Consider the following 19,810-nt stretch of genomic DNA (forward strand, 5'->3'; position numbering starts at 1 on the left):
TAACCATTAAATATTATTTTCTTTTAGGCTCATTGTATAGAATTTTGAAAAATAATAATCCTCTAGTCCAAGGTCACTGTACATATAAGCATCTGTTTTCAATCATTATGTTCTCACTAATTGTAAAATGTCACTGTTTCACCTGCTGTCCTGGGCTTGGTCTTACACTATAACTGAAATCAATGCGTTTGCCATTTGCTTTAATTGAACTGGGTTCTTGGGAAGCTGCAAGACTTAATCCATATGTTTGCCAAACTTTTTTTAATAGAAATCATCTGTCCAAGAAGCATAATGACAACGGTTTGCAAATACTTTTTTTATAAAAGGATTTTATAAATCTTGCTTGGATTGCTTGGATTTTATCTAAGAAAGTCACACATTCAGAGGGCTCTTTTTTTTTTTCTGTATGTTGTGCAAGAAAATGCTGGATGAGATGATTAATATTCAGACACAATAGCAGATAACCCACAGTGTAATCAAACTTGCTAACAGTAATTAGCATTCCATAAGGAAACCCATGGAATGGCCCCTTGTTATCTAACATTAGGCCTCTTTCCCAGATAAGTGAATGTAGCACCTGAGCAATCTTAATGCCCTATTCAAATATTAAACTATTTCCTTAAATGGCTCATCCTATACACTTATTCTCCCTACAATATCAAAATAAGCCTAGAAAAAGGAAAATATTTGATCAATTGTATAATGTGCACTTGCTTCAGAGCCATTTTTTTCATTCCTAGCCTGCAGTTAGGGTTGTCTCTTGCTTGTTCTTTGTTCTCTGTAAAATTACATTCCCCTTTTGCAGCAAGGAGTCAGCTCCAACAGCTGAGGAGGGGCTACCCTCATCCCAGGACATTCCCCAGCTTGGTAGTTAAGTTCCCATCCCCTTCAGACTGAGGAAAGACCAAAATCCAGGTCATCTATTTCCTGCATAAGTCATGGTACACTGCTGACCTGTGTTTTCCACTTAATTAAAATCACTCAGAATAAACAAGGAATAGTCCAAGCAGTGCTAAAATACTGGGAGGCTAATCCAAATTTGGATGTCTTTTACCCAGCTTATGAACTTGGTAGAGTTAGTTGCCTACCTCCCCAGACCAAGCATCATCAAAGCCTGCTTCTACATAGATGCTCAGGGAGATCTGTGGCTCACAAAAAAGCATTTTGTATTGGATATATACATTCTATAAGCAATGGAAGATTGATTGTAAGTATGTTTGCAGTAAGTTAGCACTCGGGAACAGGGGAGTAAAAGTCAGCCTGAAATTTAAGTCTGAAGCCTACAAAAGATAGGAAGTTTTATGGAATTCAGATGGAGAGAATCTGACCCAGTATTTTTCACTCTCTACAGTTTATTTCCTGAATAAATTATCACTGTGTCAAACTAAGTATTTCCATGTAACCAAAGATGCTTTTTTAGTTTCAGGGCTCTGTTATCTGCAGGTAGCCCTACTGGCCTAAATTCTTAATATTTAAATCATTCCATTATGTCCGAGTTTTTAGAGGAATAGACTATTTTGGATGCTGAAGTTGCACTCAGGCATGGTTGGATGCTGATGATCACCAACCCTGGTGACACAACACCAGCCCTTTTCTCCCCTTGTCCCTGTGTTTTCCTACACTGGCTCCTCCTTTCCCTCTTTGATTTCCCCCCTTCAAACATCTCATAATAAGCCTGCCACTCCAAATTGCTCCCTGAAACCCCACGTTGAGCCTCATCCCTGCAGTGATGGCCCTGTCCTGACAGTGCTGCAGAGCCTTTCTCGGTGCCCTCGGATGTCTTGGGGTGACCGGGCAGCACCCCGCTGCTCTGGTGAGGTGCCCCCCCCCCACCCCCGGGGTTGGAGAAGAGCCTTTTCGGGCTGAGCCTCCCCAGCGATGTGCCTGGGAGCAGCTGGGGTCCCCCCACCTGCCATTGCTCCTCGGGGTGTGCAGGGACCAGCTTTTTACCACATAACCTGACCACAGAGGCTCAACTCCCTGTTCACCATTATGAGATCTAGCACAAGTGCGGAGGAGGGCAAGACTACGAGGGGAAGAATTTAGAGGGGAATGGCAATGCCCTGTTCTGGTCGGTCTGTATTTAGATCAGACTAAGATAACTGTGAAACCCCAAAAGAAAGAAAACTTCAAGGTTAGAATTAGTCTCAATGGGAAACTGCATCTCTATCTCCCTAAGCCTGAGGAGTATTTCATTTTCTGAATCAGATGTACAATGGAGATCACAGGTACCTGTAGTCTTTAAAATCCTTTTTAGTTCCTTTTTGAAAGCATTGCAAGAGTTACGTTAGTACTCATTATATCCTAGAATTTATCCTTACCAGAAGTTTCTACTGGAAAAATTATTTTTCACTTTATCTCTGTTTAAAAATATCTGTGATATTAAGAAATATTGAAGAAAGACTTGTGAACAAAGACTGCTTTCTTCTATTCAAGTTAGCTAAAAGCAGGCCTAGGAGAATGAGCAATTCTTGTGTAGTTTGTCAAACACTATGGAAACCTTAGGTGCATAATGTAAGCTCTTCCAGTCCTGACACTTTCCAATAGGCAATTACTTGCCTTTATTTCTGGTAAGTCAGTAGCAGAATGTGGTATGTAATCCTAAATGTAGGATTATATTACATCCTGTGAGCCAAAGAAATGGTTTATAACAATAATCCCATACAGTATGATGTTCACTTCCTACTTCAGAGAGATTTTAGAAATACTTCGCACAAAAAGCTATTAATTAGCAGCAATAGCTAGGCACAAAGCCTAAGTTACTCTACATTCACTGATATCTCAATTGGCTATGATTTACTTCAGAACACTTGCACGGTAAAATGATGTTTTATTAACAGCAGTGTTTAATACAGGTATTTCCCTGGACAGATCCAATTCTGCATATCCTAAGTACCATAACTCCTAAGTACAGTGGACACCTGACTCCTCCATTATCATGGTTGTCCTTGAAATATATCTAGTGATACATATATAGTGATTTTGATCTCCCAGAATAGAGCCACACTGCTGCATAAAGCTGGTATCTTCTCTTTTTTGATCTTTCAAAAACATGATCAAATTTTATCTTAAAAGCAAGACTGCTAGCTCTTCTTCAGAGACCTGATGTTGGGATCCAGCAGCAGAATCAATAACATTTGGCCAACATTTGGTAGCCCAGCAGCAGCAGCAGGTGACTGCAAAAATTATATAAGCAAAAATTGTGGTTAGAAAGAGTTGTGATTAGCAAAACTAGCATCTTACACAGGTAAGATTAATGCCACATCAGATGCAGCCACATAAGGGAGGGGAGCTGTTCCAAAGGAAAAAATGAAGAAGCATTACATATTTTTCAGAAAGTTCCCAGACTAAGCACAATTTCCATAAACTACATTTCTCCATAGCCTAACCATACCTCTCTGTCCTGTGCCACAGTCTCCTTGGACATTGCATCTTGCCAGCAATATGGTCACACTGCATCTCCACTTCTCTGGTTCTCCAGAACCTCAGCCACTGCTGTGCTACCCAGTCTGGCTTTCAGTAGCACAGCAAATACTCTTCTTATATTCTTCTCCTATAACTTGCCAGATGCTGGATGCCTGATAAGGGTTATGTTATCATCACAAAGGACGGGCAGTGAAGTGGGAGGGGGAAGTATTTAGCCGCTACATTTTTGTACCTCTGCAGGCAGTCCTTATGTCAGAAGACACGTCATTGATCAAGAATCAGAGCAAATGCCTATTTCAAAAGGTTGAAAGGGAACACAGCAAGGTATACACTCATGTCATTCACCAGGATAGTCCCACCTGACATTCTTCAAGGATAAAAGGCCAAAGCTACCCATTCTGAAATGAAAAAGTTAGTTACTTTTTTCCTGATGTTAGAATTACAATAGAGCACTTTTATGCACAAAAGCTTTGTTTTGTATCCCTTGCAGACTTGCACAAAGTTTGCACTGAAATAAATGGAGGTACAACTTTTGAAAATTTTACAGGGTAGCAGTGACCTGAGTCTGTTACCTTACCAGTGCCTTGGTATTTGCGTACACTTTTATGCAATCAGTAACAATACTACTGAATCACTGAGTTTTGTAACCTAGCAGCCCCTACATATACACAAAGCCATTCATTTGCCCTGCTGAAATGCTGTGTTTTTGTGCTGCAAAGCCTTAAAGGGCTCTCACTACTACAGAGCTTTGCTGTGCAGTCTGTAACATTCTGGTATATATGGTCTTATGGCATTGATTAAGTTTTGAGTCCCATCTAGAACCTGGTAGACCAGAGATTCTTGTCTGCAGTCTTCTCAGAGCTTTGCTTTGCATGGTAAAGAGGCTCTGTCTCTTAGGTGACTGTTGTCCATGCTGATCTTGGAATCATCTCCATACTGCAGCACCTCAGTAGTTTTTTCTCCAAACCACAGGCAGACAAAAGTGTCTGGTAAATAATACCTAGTCCATCACCACGTAATAGTAAACAGAAGGCAACCAGTGCTGAACATGCTTGGAAGACTGGATTGGATCTTTTCTTGTGGCCCCACATTGCAAGGTATATACAAGCTAGACATGACTTGGCTAAGCCAACACTATAGTGACAGCTTTGTAAAGACCACTGCTATGAAGTTTGTTCAAAAGAACACTCACCTCTTTCCAGAAAGCAAGGAGATGGTGGGCTCTACATAAGCTGTGCTGCTGGTCTATATGGTATACCTTCAATTTGAGAGTACTTTCAACTGCAGAGAAAGCATTTTAACAGAAACTGACACCTAGTCAACCCCAGGAGAGCAGAGGCCACATGGATAAACTAACCAGTCGGTCCTGTGAGGATGCGAGGCAGCACAACAGCCAGAAGATTGCCAGAACAGCAGACTGCAAATCAGCAGAAGCGTATATGAACTTAGAGTTCTGTGAAATTGGTATTCCTTCAGACAGTCATTAGAGAAACAGTACTCCTTCCCAAATGTTAACAAACATGTCGTATGAGCAGTGTGCAGAATCAGAGCTTAGTGCAACTAATGATACTGTTCCCAATCAGTTTAAGCTGATCTAACTCCAGATTGTCATGGTCCTCCCACCCCCCCACACATATTCCCAACACCTTCCTTGCATCAGCACTACTGCTCATGCAACTACATGCTTAGCTCATTTAAGGGGGAGAAGTAAAAAATAATCACTTTCTTGGTAGATTTTAGCTAGATCAGGTTCCTGAAAAGGTTCAAAGCATATTTACAAGAGAATGAATGCTGACACATGCAAGGGAGTATGAACATACAGCAGAGGCAATAGGAAGAAAAACATCCAGGAGCTGATCAGCTTAAGTTGCCGTAGACCTATATCCTGAACAATTTCACATGAAAGAACCCTAGAAAGAAAGCTGTGGGCTCTACTTATGCAGTTTTTCCTCCATGGTATATTAATTTGGACAGATTTATTTCTTGCAAGTTGCTTGCAGCTATTGACCGAGAGTGGAAAAATGCACTTGCAAAGGGATTACACTCACTGTTGTTAGTCTTCATAAACTGGGCTAGTTCAAGTGAAAGAGTTGTCCTTAAAAATCACCACCACATTTTAAAAGCCATATAAACTTAACTAGTGCCTCAGAATTAGAGGGTTCAAACTATCAAAAGATTTTTAAGAGCATACTAACCATAAGCATCTGGAACCAGTAGTTTGTTTTTTGCTTCTTAACAAATAGATTATCTTCTTGACATGTGTTACAGTTTTCACTGCTGTTCCTGTCATATCCAATTGTGAAGTTGACTGTACTCAACAGATCAAAGGACAAAAATATTTGTTTCTGCTCTGCCCAGGAGAACTGAACTTCATGGGTTAAAGAACATTTAAACCATGTACAAATGATTAAAAAAAAAACAACAAAGCCTTATGTTCTAAAGATCCTTCCTCATCTATTTTGCTAAAAAAAAATATGTCCTAGATCATATATTAAGTAGCAGAAATTGTTTCCAAGATGTGAGACTAGCAGAAATCTTTGATTAATATTTTGTAACTATGGTTTTTAGACTTTGAACAAGAGATTAGTAATAACTCAATAAGTGGAGATGGCAAAACCTGATAATAAAACTCAAAAGAATGAAAATTTGCCTATGAAAGCAAGTGGTAAATTTAGAAACCTGTTTGTAATAAAATATTTGTTAAAACAGCATAGTTATGGTTGTCTCCAGCAAAAGACAAAGAAAAGAATAAGCTATTGGTTTAAACATTTACCCTCCCAGTATCTCAGAACTGGCTGAGTTTGATTTGAGAAAATACTCTGTATGCAAACTCAAATATCAAGGCTTAAAACAACTTACCTCATGACAATTTTTGCTTTAAATTTAGTAATGAATTTCTAAATATGGATATGTTAAGGGGATTATCATCAACATTAACTAAACTGTCCACAGGACGGAAAAAAAGAGCAGAGGTTTGTAGGCAATTTATAACTTTGTCAATTTAGACATTCTGTCATTGAGACAGAAAAGGCCCATCTTAAATACCAAGACTATCATCCTGCCAAATATCAGATCATCTTCTTTTAATGACTACTTCATTGCAAGTTTATTTTCTGAAGTAGTCATCAGGATTTTACAGTTATATGTATTTTTTGACTTGGAATAAATTTAATTCCTCCTTCAGCTGATTTTAATGTAAGGTATATTTTGGGCTAGACATTATATATGTACATTTTTTTTCCTCACATAGAATTACTAGAATAGGTTTGTGAAATGTTTATTAAATATGCTATCCTTTGGCTGAAGGTGAATCAGAAATTCTGAGAAGCTAGTAACTCAAAATTGTAAAAACACATGAACGTTTAGAAGTATAATCTAGTAACAACATATTGTTTTGACTGAAGTTGATGTCTTAGTATGCATATAAATAAATGAATGAATAATAGCAGCCCACTGAGACTATAGCAAACACAGTTAATGCATAACTTTGCATGGAATTAGGAAAATGTCAGTCATTGAGATGATAACTGGCAAGTGTCCTGCATTCAAAGCTTTATCAAGCTGACAGATGGCTTAGTTAACATTTTCTTTTGACAGTCTACTGGACCAGTTCCCATGACCCACCAGTAATATGGTGTGAATAAATATAGCTAAATCTATTGCTACAGATATAGCTTTAACTATAGCTACTGATGTAACTATAGAACTAATTTCCATTCTTTTAAGCAACAGCTTATGTTTCTCTTATTGAAGGAGCATAAATTAAAAGAAAGCTCCAATCTGGGAATATTTAAAGCTTCTGTATTTTAAAAGTTAGATCTTCTCTCTCTGCTTACTTAGTAGTGTAATTATCAGCACAATCCTGCAGATATAGGAGTACCAAATTTATGCCACAGCCAGATTAGTTGCGTTCTGATGCAGATTATTCCAGTATGTTGAACATTTCAAATAAAAGGGAAAAAAAATTTCCTCATAGAAATGTTGATTGCAACTGCCATAATCTCACCCAGAGGTGAACCACTTCACCATCACTTCAAGCTGTTACACTCTTAACTCTGAGACAAATTATTGTGGCATAAAATCCCTAGTTTTGAAATGGGCACCCAGGATTCCTATACATTGAATATATTGTGTCAGGTATCAAAAGATAGGATCTGCATGGACCAAGCTTAAAACAAGCAGAAACTGGCATTGCTGCTCAAAGAAGAAATGCTGTGCTCCCATTCCCTTGATGCCTTCTTCTGGTCTTCATATTGTTCCTGATCAGACTGGGATAGCCCACTCAGAACATCCCCTCAAGCAGTTTAGTCATCTGGCCCTGGGAGCCACTCCAGTTTGTCACAGCAGAGCCTGAGTACATATACTGTTATCCTGCTAATAATGAGATCTTCCTTACAACCCCAGAGAAGCCCACACCAAAGTCTCCTGGGGGAAGGACAATGCATAGGTCAATGATGGAAATCAAAGCTGGCCTCTGTGACAGGCAGATCCTACAGTTTGACCAGTAGGTAGCCACAGCCTTCCCTTCTCTTCGCTTCCTCCAGATCAATGTCATCTAAATGTATCTCTCTAGAGGTGTCTTGTGGTCCTAAGAAAGTATATGCCAAGGCCAAAACTGTGATTGACAATTTTCCTAGTAACTACAAACATCAGAGCTATTGACATGTCTTAACACCCAGAGTTGCCTGCACAGGCAAGACTGATATCCTTGTATTTGTCATCAGCTACCATGCAGAACAATTGCATGTTTAGACCCACTGCTTCTCCCATCAAACAGCAGAAACCAGCCCAACCAGGCACCACTGTGGCCTGCAGTCAGGCTGCATGAGCCCACAGCCCAGGAGCTGTGAGAAGCCAAACGGGAGCAATGGCAATACAGAGCTATTCCACAAGTTGCACGGGGCATGGCCATGGGGACTGAAACGTAGATTTAGTCTTATTTGTGCCATGGAGACTATGTGATTTTACTTCAGTGTTGCCACATTAGAAACCAAAGTCTCAGCTGTAATAAAAAATAGCTCATGATAGTAATTTTTAAGATACGAGAATAGTCTGCTACAGACAATATTTGGGCTACCATGGCACATCCTGTCCTTCGCTTTCTTCTCTAATACAAACCTGTCTGAAACCTGCATAGCAGAGTATGGCTTCATTTCCTGCTTCAGCAAAGCTGGATGCAGAGCATGTATTTTTGCTAATTGGCAGTGGCAGTAGCAAGGAAGATTTCATCAGAAACATTCTATTTTATGCACTATTTATAAAATAAAGGGTGATTTTCTGCCAAGAGAGAATCCAGCAGGCAGGTACAAGAAACTAAGCTATTTTTTCTCACTCTCAAGTCTGTAGAGCCCAGCAGTTTATTATTGCTGTCATTTTCAAAAGACATAAGGGTTCCCTTCAACCATATTTTGTCTCTACAATGTCAGAGCTGGAGGAAAACAGCTAGCACTGTTCACTAACAATAAAAACTGTAATAAAAAAGCTGCTACCTCCTGCTTATGTTGAATAAGGCTGTTAGCTCAAACACTTTATGATGCGCTGTGATATTTTTTATTATTCTGGTTTTCCATAAAATTTGATAGCCGTTTCATCAAAACTAATAATACATTTAAGACATGTTTGGGACAAATGAGCACATCAACATTCTTGGAAATAACACAGCTTTTTAAAGAAAGGTTTTGTTGTGCATTCTTCTTCTATCTTCTGAACATTATGAGTTGTTCTTCTAACTCGGTTTAGTCACCAGTCACTGGCATTTTTGTTCATATTATTTCAGTCCCTAGACTAGGGTCAAATTCCATTTTCTCGCTCACCCAAAACATCCTTTGGCTTCAATTGTTTTGCTTTATCCTTCCAAATATAAAACAACAGGCAGTTACTTCTAAAAATTCTTACTGCAGATAAGACTATGTAACAATATTATGTACACGCATAGAGACACAGGCAGTGGGGTGGATGTTCAGCTGCTCCTTTCCTAAACTTTGCTATCTGTGCAGAAAGGAAAGTTGAGGTGTTTGGGAAGCAGTTCCTAAACTAATGCAGTTTATAGCTCACTATTTTAAAGTTATACAGAATTAGAAGTGAACTTACTTTCATACTCACAATCCTGACAGGAACATGCCTTATAAAAATATTAATGAAAAGTTGTTTATTCTTTTGGAAGTTTGGTGTAATTCTTTAATGTCATGACATCCTAAGAGTCAAAATGTGGAATGTAGTTAATTATTTCCTCTGAATAAACCTGAAGTTGCTGACAACTTTGCAAAACAAGTGAAACTATGCCTCACATCTTTATGAACATTTACAAAAATGATAAAATGAATGTGATAGAAACATTGCTGTAGGGTAGCATTTGAAACCTCATTTAGCATTCATTGTGCTGTTCTTTGATTGTCTTAATTACACTTTTTAATTACCTAAGTAACAACAGTCAGCATTGATTATTTTAAGCCCTTTAAGGTATAGCTGAGTTTTAGATATTTCATAAACTTTAAGGCTAGGATACATTCAACCATCTAATCGTAACATCTGTATGTCACTGGCAGTTTAGAACATGGACACCATTTAGCTGACTCGAGATGAAGCAACTTAAAAGATAAGGCAATCCTAAAGTTGCAAGATTTCCAACACAAAAATAGAGGCCCTGATAAATTCTCAGGGCGCTGTTGAAGGCTGCAGGTCCAGCTGTGCCTTCCCTGCTCAGTGCCAGCCGTTAGGAGGAAGGCTGCTGAGCTCTCCTCACCTTCACTCCAGCATGCTAGCTGCAGGGCAAACTGTAGCAACAACAGACCGTGCAACCCAACCCTATATTCTGCAGAGGAACAGACTCTTTTCCAGGCACAGAAAATCTGTCCTGTGCTGTGTCCCTGCGCTGTGCAGCCCTGGCATGGAACCACGGGCCAGCACAACTGAGCCCCATCACTACAGCACCCCAGGCCTCACACTGCAGCAGGAGAGAGATTCAAGGAGATTTTGTGGCTCTTATTAAAGACCCTAAACTCCCAACTATAATTCAGCATGAACATATGAAAAAAACATCTGTCTGCCTTACACTTGCAAATCTTGTGTTGCTTTTAATATGAGGAATTCTAAATACTAGCCATATAAAGAATCCAGGTTGCGTGGTAATGCTGATTTCCCTCTTCCCCTCTCACCTATTGTTAAAGATTATCTCATCTGCATCAATATGGAAATGAAACCTATGTGCCCACCTTTAGCACATCAGCAGTGTCCAACAGCTTAGATTAAACTAATAACAAAGGAGATTTAAGCGCCTGAATTTGTATTAAAGTGGCCAAGGGAAATGAATGTGATTTCTTTCACTGACTCTGTGACTGGGAGAAACAAGCTGCTAAGCAGTAGCAACACACAGCTGAAGCAGTAACTTCCTAAATGACTGCCCCAGCCATTTCAGCTGCAAACACGTAAAAGTAGCCTGAACATAGGCTGCAGTTCAGCCTAAAGACTGGATTTGTTCCACGCTGAATTTGAATTTGATGAACAACCAGTTTTCATAAGACTGAGCCTGAGCAAACAACAGCAGCAACATGACCACTGAAAAGGGGGATAAGCTGTGGTGCTACACGGTGACAGGACTCCTGGAGCAGCACAGGATGGACCAGATGAAATGTCAGAAGATGCCAGAGCCACGCCAGGCCCCAACCTGCAGGATGCCCTGCTTTTCCTCCTTCTCCCCTTGCCAATATGATCTGGAACTCATTTGGCCTCTAGAGCTGGGGTCAGATATACTGTAAAATCAGCTGTGGCAACTTAGGCTATCACTCCTAGTATGCTACCAGGTCCCTGACTCATAGCTAAATTGACCCCAAGGAACACCCAAACACTTCCTCATCTGTGTCAGGGCACAACCAAACAGCTTGGGTTTAACAGCTTTCCCACACAGAAACAATAAGCAGCAGAAGGAAATAGTTCACATGAGGGCAGCTTCCCCCCAAATGAATGTTTGTCTAAATCCTTATTAAAATCAGGCAGTAGTTGGTATCCAACACGGATACCAAAAAGAAGTCTTAACCTCTAATAGCTTATTTCCATCTTTGCATCACCCCCTCCCTTTCACCAGCACGTATATTTGTGTGGTTGTATGATGAACCAGACAGGGGTCAGACCTGACATGTTCTTTGGTTTTAGTGTCAGTCCCCTGATCTGGCTCACATGTTCACAAAGTGCTTGCGTTGGCATAAGGATGGGCACATCACAGTGTCACAAATGCTAAAAACAATTTTAAATATTAATCTAGACTGTATTTAACAGCTACATTTGTTAACATCTTACAATATATTCCTGAATAATAATATATTTAGTAATCAATACAGTGAAACACAGCAGTAACAAATCCCAGATAGTTTACTTTATATAAGTTAGAAAAGTTACGTTTTTTTAATTGAATCTTGGATGTTCAGGGAAATGTTTGTTCTACTCTTTCATTCAAATAGAAAAATTAAAAGTAATTTTAATAGGTTTTGTTGCATTCTGATTACAAATGCTATGATTTTATAGTGTCCATAAATACCTATTTAAGCCTGCTTGCCTATTTTATACTGCTGCATCCATAGAAGCTTATTAACACATGTTTCTGGCAACTAAATGCACTAGGTGTGCGTGTTTGTTTTGGTACAATCCCAAGGATAATGCAAATGTGAAAACAATGGCTGGGAATACCAATACAACAACGTTGTTGTGTATTTATGGACGGAAAAAATATTTTAAAAGGAACTTCCCTGCTTTCTTGCAGAGAAAGATTGAATTCAGAATATGGCAACATTGACTTTGTGTCACAGAAGCAATTCGGTGCCGTATACTGTGTAGAAAAGTGCCTGGGACAGGTTGTTATTTCCTATTCTGATTTTTTAAATTCTTGATTTTGGCAGAGGCATCCAATGTTGCAAAGATTGGGGGAGGGGAGAGGAGAGAGGAGGAGATTTTGATGTATTGCTTATCCTTGACTACTGAACCATGTGAACATGGCCAGTTTAGGAATCACTATAAGCAGTCAATCAAATTTGGAAAACTTTGGAAAAAGCTTTTTATCCATAGTAATAATCAATACTACTTTTTTTTTTTTTAAGTGTGCTTTTTAGTGAATTACACAGATATGAAGAAATGAAATATGGGAACATCTATCTTTTTTTTAAAACTGTAGCAATGTGAAATTTATCCATCTCAATATTGGTATGCGAGTATATCAGCTAAAGTTGTAATACTTTGTATTTTGTATTTTCAAGACAGAAAGCATGGGTTTTTGTGTTTGGCCAGTGAATATAAATAGATACAAATGACCTGAAGCGGATGTTGCTGTTTGGGGTATGTATTTACTTAAATTTATTAGCATTTTAATGGAGAAATGATGTTTTGACATTAACACTCCACTTAAGACACATTCAGAAGAACTTCACACCTTTCTTGGTGCTGTGTTACTTCAGTCTGCAATTCAGACAAGATCACAGTCAGAAAAGAAAAATATGTTTATAAACTGCATAGGTTTAGGAAACACAGAATGAGTGAAACAAAGCTCAGTCAGTGAACCCTTACATTTTCTCACATACACCATAACCGCTTATAACTGAATCATGAAATTGATTTTTTTTTAGCTCTTTTGAAAAACATTGTATTTAACTAATTCACCATAGAAACTTAAAACTATGTGGTTGTTTTCTACACAGTTTCTACCAATCTTTGCCCAGGAGAGAGGCATTTACTTTCTCTTTAGATTCTCACGCACACCCACACACACCCCTGCCACAATCCCAGTCCATTCTGTAATGCTACAGTCATAAAGCATATTTACAAATCCCTGTTCAGCCTGATTTAAAGCAGGGATTTATGTGCAGCTTTGCTGTATCCTATGTGCTAACCAAGAAGCATTGTGGCAATCTGAAGTGAGTCTTTCAGTCTGAGGAGCTCCACTTTACATAAATAATTCAGTGATTCAGAAAAATACAGATTACAGCAATCAACGGGAATGTAGGATAACTAACTGACAGATCGCCAGTCCAAGGATATAATCTCAGTATATCCTTAGATTTAGAAAGTTATACCATTGTCACGAGAACAAATTATTATATTCAATGTATATATATATAGGTTTTACATGTGGAGTTTGGGTTTTTTTGGAGGCATCATAAATTAGCCGTTGTAGAAAAAGGGGAGGGAGAGGGGGGGAAAGCAGCATGAAGCAGTCCTCTGAGATGACTGTGCGAATCCTTTTACCTATGTCATGGTTACACTATCACGTCAAAAATAGCAATGGGAACATGCAGATGTTGGAAGTTTCCCCGTCCACTATTTCCATCCTACAGATGGAGGTTATTGATTATCTTTCCATTGGTAGTTAGTTTCCATTAGACTAAACTTGTTGTACCAGATATGAAGTGTTTAACATGACTTTTTAAACTGGGTAAGATGCGACAGCAGTAACACACAAGCAGCGGGCAATAATGAACAGTTTGCTGCGGTAATGGCCACATCCTGATAAACTGCCTGTGTGTGCCCTAAACCTCAATGAGTTATGTAAATGAAATTACCCTGTGGGATTTTGGATAAATAATGCATTACTTATTTCATCCTTAATAAAAGCCTGCACACAAAGAGTTTGCGACAATGTAAGCCATCAGTTAAACTGCTGCTTGAAGGCCTATGAGACAGCCAATTTTATTCCTACCATGCAGATTAATCCTACAAAACTCACCTGGCTTAACATGCCAACACAGCTCCCTAACATAATAGTCTGTGACTGACTCGATCAGTCATTATGCCTAGCACAAAACACAAAACGTGCGTCATGGCACACGTTAAAACTTAATTATTCCTCACAGTCTCCGTACACTCCCGATGCGTACTGGAGGAGGAATGCTGTCAGCAGTAACTCTGCAATTCAGCACTCCTCCGTTACACCAAAACAGTAATCCAGAAACGGTGGGAAGCAACGGGTTTCGGTTAGCAGCGGAATCTGTTCTTCCACTCTGAAATTCCCCAAATAGGTAAACAGGGAAGGAATGTTAACTTGCAGCGCCTCTTAAGGCCACAAACTAAACAGACATAGATGTCTTTCTGCTGTTCCCTGTCGGGGGGAGTGAGAGGAAGCAGGTAAGACTACTTAAGAACCACGATATTAAACTTCAATCCCTGGACACACGCAAACGGCCACCGGCTGACCAGCGACCGTTTACCGTCTGGGTTTTAAACGTTCAAACCACCAACAGACCAACGGCTCAAAGCCTGCCCCTCCCCCGCTGCCAGGCTGCGCTCTCGCGCCCCCGGCCCTGCCGCGGGGCAGCACGGGAAGGGGGGGCGGCGGCGGCGGCGGCGGCGGCTGCCGCCTCACCGCCCCGGGCCGCCCCGGCCGCCCCCTGCAGGCGGGGAGCGAGGCGGGTGGAGGGAGCGCTGCTGCGGGGCTGGGCCGTCGCCTCGGCCGCCGCCGCTGGCTTCGCCCGCCGGAGCGGCCATGAGCTGCGCGCTGGGCCGAGCCGGGCCGGGCCGGGCCGGGCCGGGCCGGGCTGGGCTGGGGGCTGCGGCTCCGGCTCTGTGGTGAGGAGTCAGTAACGCTCGTGTCTGCCGTTTTAAACCCTGTGCAGCCATTCTGTAGATCTGGAGGAAGAAGTCCGACCACATTAGGTGTGTTTTATGTCGGTCTTGTGTGGCACAACAGAAGGTATGTAGCTGCAGTGGTGCAAAAACTCGCCGGAGGCGCCTACTGAAGTAAAATGTCGCTGCTTCTGGGAGGGGAGAGGTCTCTGTTGTTGTACTACAAATTGATACGATGAGTTGATTAGATTTGCTTTCCTTACGCTGCAAGAAAAATTAACTTTCGGGGATACCTGGTTAATTGCTACCCGGATCTAATTTAGTTCTATAAATTAAAAACATAGGCTGTCTCCGGATTCATTTGGGAATGCCCATCAGGAAATTCAGGAAGAAATTCTCCAGTGTTGTAGGCACGCTGGCTTAAGTTGCAAAGTCCGTACCAAAAACTGCCCCATCAGTAAGGTAGCGTTTGAGGCAGGTTGGACCCTGATGTTAATGATGGGAGATGTGAGTGATGTAGAATATTGCCTGAAGTTTGGTGGGAATTCAGATCTGATACAGTGCTGTAGACCTGCCTGGGATATTTTGCATGATCTTAGTCCCAATAAGAGAAGAGCAAGGTTGGGAAGTCCTTAGCGCAGGAAGGAACAAGGATGCTTGTTTCTCCACTGTAGGATTTACTAGCGTTACTAATTCAGGAGAGCTCTGTGCCCAACAGGACACTCATTTCAGCTTTAAAAAAAACAGGAAGCGGAGGAATAAAAAGTTGTGTGTGTGTGTGTATATATATCAAATAGTATATATTTTGATAACTCAGTTCTCTGATGCCATTCATAACGTAACAGCACAGAGAGTTGTGTTGGCACTGGGAATGGGCAAGTACCCAGGAATATGCATTGTAGCAGTAATTGCTTTCTGTAGAGTGTTTTAACCTGAGAACGTTTAGGGGTAGCCTGTGTCAGAAGATCCTTTTGTCTTTACTCAAAAACACGTGAAGATGTAGTCCTCTGAAGAGGTTTGGTAGTCACATTAAAGTAGCTTTATAATTGAAAGTTATATTCAAAGTGTGATATGATGTAAAGTAGGAATTAGGAAACCTATTATTTCAAACCTGTAGCAATCTTTATATTTCCCAGTTAAGCAGTGATCACCTAAAAAAGACTCTGTGGACGAGTTCTTACTCATTGGCCATACTGATGATGTTTACACTTGCCTCATGTTCAGTTTAGTCTTTTTCCAATGTCTTTCCTGAAACATTCATTCCTTCTCTATCCTGCCAATTCATTCAAATGGTCAAAAGCCAGGATTGCTGACTGGTAAACATTTCTGGATATAGCTAACGGTTCATTTTGAGATTGATAGGGGCCATGTCTGATGATGGCATGTTTCACAGAGATTAATGGACACCCTTCTGAGTGAAAGCTCAAATCCTGACTTTAGGCAAGATTGGATTGCTGCTAGGTAAATTCTTACATTGATCTAAGACTCCTTGCTTAAAACAGATGCTCAACTATTTGGTGCAACCACTGTAAATCTAGAAGGCTAACGTAAGTAAGGAGTTCTGAGGGACAAATCATCCTAGATGTTTTCTTCACTCTAAAGTGTATGTTAACTCTGTTGTGTTGTATTTCTTTCTCGCTTGGATCTCTGACTTAATGGTTTAAAACATTGGTGGGAAACCTTACTCTGATGAGTGCAGAGTATAATACAGAATAAGAACAATTAAAGCAAGTGAACAAAATTCAAGTACTATATTTAGAACGTTTTTTCTGCACTTTATCTACCAAATTCTTAAGTGCTGTGTAGATTGCTTATTTACCTGGAGACCATGTAAATGCAGTATGTCATGTTGTTCTGCATGATGGCCTCAACTTAGGTCATAGGTCAGCTACAAAAGGCTGCTTGAGAATATACAGCGTTTTCTGGTTGTTACTGCAGTGACTAAAATGATTTCTGTCTCCAGCCTTCTTCTTAGGAGCAACAGAGAGCAGCTATGTCAAATAGTAGCACCTTTGAGGATCTGCCAACTGAACTAATCATAAATTGCCCCCATCCCTTTTTCATCAGAATAGACCTGGTATACAGTTATTTTAAGCTAACCTTAACTGTTTTTGTAAGGTCACTTTAATTATCTGCTGGTTCAGCTTTGAACTGGTTTCTGACTTTAAATAATGGAGGAAGCAAGTAATAGAATTTTGCATCAGTCCTCCTTCGAAGTAATTAGTCTGGTTGTTATGAGTATTCTGTATTTCCTTAGTGTGCAAAAATCTGAGCTCAGTACCGTGTGGGTCAGGTTTTATTTTTCAGTTTTATTCACCAGGAAACCTTGAATGGGCTTTAATGGGAATGAGAGTAACCTTGCAGGAAGCAGAGGCAACAGAATTCACACAAAACAGTTTGCAGGAAGGGAGATGGGTGCACTTCTCATTTTCTTGGAGAGGAGTAAGCAAATGTTCCATTAAGATAGGAATCTTTATTGTTATGATGTGTTCTTTATCTGTATGCCTGCTAGATGGATCTTGGGATGTGGTTCCACCATTTATTTTCACCCAGCTGCCCTGAAAGCTGGTTAAAAGAGGTTGATCTGTCAATAAACCCTCATACCAAAAAATTGTGTTTTCAGCTGCTTCTGCTCCCTGAACTGCTGATTCCACGGCCAATGGCCAGGTGCAAAGAAGGCGGGGGGGGGGGGGGGGGGGAAGACTAAGACAGCGGTTTTGGACTACCCTGGAAGCACCCTGGAGGGCTTCTAGAGTTGTCTGCACTGCTCAGTGACAGGAACTGGAATCCTCTGCTAAGTCAATAAATAGGGAAATGATCAGAAGTAGTACTGGTCCTGGTGAAAGGTTCCTACTTCTGTTTGGGGAAAAAGCAAAGTCACTGATCTGACTTGCAAGAAGAAATAAATGGCTTGCTTCCTTAGTTTTCTGAAGCAGTCCCCGTGTTGTACTGAAGACTTTCAGCCTGATTGTTTTTTCTGTGATGTATATGAGATTTTATTCTGGTGGTTCATTAATTTTTAATCTTCATTTATTTTTGTTTACTCTATATCCAGTACCTCGTGTTTTTAATTTGGTGCGGTTTTATTCAGGTTGAATATAAGTGTTTGATTTCACAGTGGCTTAATTTATGCAAGTTGCTTTCTTAGAAAATAAGAGGACTTTTTTTTTTTTGTATCTTACTATTACTACTATTACTGTATTATTGCACAGCTTGTTTACTGTTATCAGTGATAGGAAGGACAGAGTCTGGTCAGTATGAGTGTTACATTGCCTTAAAATAAAGTCAAATTAAGTTTCTTTCCTTGCTTTCAAATTACCAAATAGTCTGTACAATTATAATAGAACTTGGCATTTGTGTGGAACCCTCTCTCTAAAGTGGGATAGCTTTCTTTCCAGTACCAGTTTCAATTGTACAGATGAAAATGTTTTTAAAGAAGCTCATATGGGAAAAGCACAGATACTAGAAACTGCATATATAACCAGAAGTAAATGTTTTAGGGAAAGTTGATTTTTATATAATAATCTTTAGAGTTAATCCTGCAGCAATGGAATGTGTCTTGATAAGCTCAGTAGACCAACATGTTCAGTAGCATTGATATTCCCCTTAACTTGGATCAAGATTTAAAAGGGCAGTCTGGCTTGTTCTTTTGGAAACAACTTTTAATGTAGGACCTGTTTCTCTTTATCTACTTCTGACTATTGTGTGTGCCTATTTTCTTCTCTGATCTTCCTGTGTAGCCCTACTGTTGCTTTTCTGTACATTTTTCCCGATCTTGCAGGTTTTTTGGTCTTACTTTACCGTAGCGTGGAAATAAGAACTGAAACGTGCACTTTGAGATCTACTCCTGCATTGATACTGGAATCTTCTTTCCCTTCCCTCATGTTGCTTCATTCTCAACAGTGTCTTGTAAGCATTCAGGGGAATGCTTTGTGGTAGTGTTTGCCTCATATATGTCAGCTCTCAGCTGTGGGCATTTTCTTTTTTGGGGGGGGGAGGAGGAGGAGGGAAGGGAGGTGGCTTTTTCTTCATGTATTCCCCTATGCATTACTGAAAAGGTTGGTGGAGAACTGATGTTCTTTTCATAGTAAGTCAGCACTGTATTCAGGATGACAGATTTTTATCTTCTATAAAGCAGCTTGAGTGTATTTTTTAATTATTTAAAAAAGGTAGCAAGTGGAAAGAAAATATTGAAGTTTCTGTAATGCCTACAAAGATTAAAAGCAAGTTATGATAGCATTAAAAGTATACACAGAGGATACTTTGGTTATCTCTTTAGTATACCCTAATTCCTACTTATCACTCTTGAAACTTTGAGACCTGGCCCCTTACAAAATGTGCCATGTAGCGGTTGCATATGGATATGCACACATCACATTCCTCACCTTGGTATTGCACTGCACTAAATTTTAATTCTGACCTCAGTGACAGCGCAGAGGCCAATGTATCTGTATGCTGTGATGCCATAGGCTCTTTCTCACAAGTGAGTGTGTGAGGCAGATATAATAACTAACCTTCCCTGCAAAAAGTGTTTTGACGTATAGCATCCTTCATTCAGAAGTGTCACTTAATATTGATGACAGCTCATTATATCTTCTGCTAAAACAGGCTGTATGGGAAATTAGTGCACCTGCACTATGGAACTATGCTGGTTAGGAATCTTATCTCTATATACTGTTCAGTCAACTACATCAGCAGAAATCTGTAGTGTAGATGGATCATTAGCTTGAGCTGATTTAAAAAAAAAAAAAGATTTTAATCCCTCAGCCTTGAAGGATTTTACACTAAAAGCAGGGGTTGTCCTAACTCATCCTAGGCGCATTGATAAAATATTGGTTAAGTC

At 40.0% G+C, this 19,810-nt stretch overlaps 1 protein-coding gene across 3 annotated transcripts in view; it reads left to right on the forward strand.

The window, feature by feature from the left end:
• The first annotated feature begins 14,883 nt into the window (after positions 1 to 14,883).
• Positions 14,884 to 19,810, forward strand: part of SAMD3 (sterile alpha motif domain containing 3) — a 49,231-nt gene continuing 44,304 nt past the window's right edge. For 2 of the 3 annotated variants that reach the window (XM_062572557.1, XM_062572559.1), the window contains exon 1: positions 14,884 to 15,057. The gene's annotated coding sequence lies outside the window, so the exon portion shown is untranslated. Of the gene's footprint in view, positions 15,095 to 19,810 lie in introns of all 3 variants that reach the window. The other variant, XM_062572558.1, reaches the window with a different exon arrangement.

Source organism: Rhea pennata, chromosome 3 (assembly GCF_028389875.1).
Source record: "Rhea pennata isolate bPtePen1 chromosome 3, bPtePen1.pri, whole genome shotgun sequence".
Taxonomy (NCBI): Eukaryota; Metazoa; Chordata; class Aves; order Rheiformes; family Rheidae; genus Rhea; species Rhea pennata.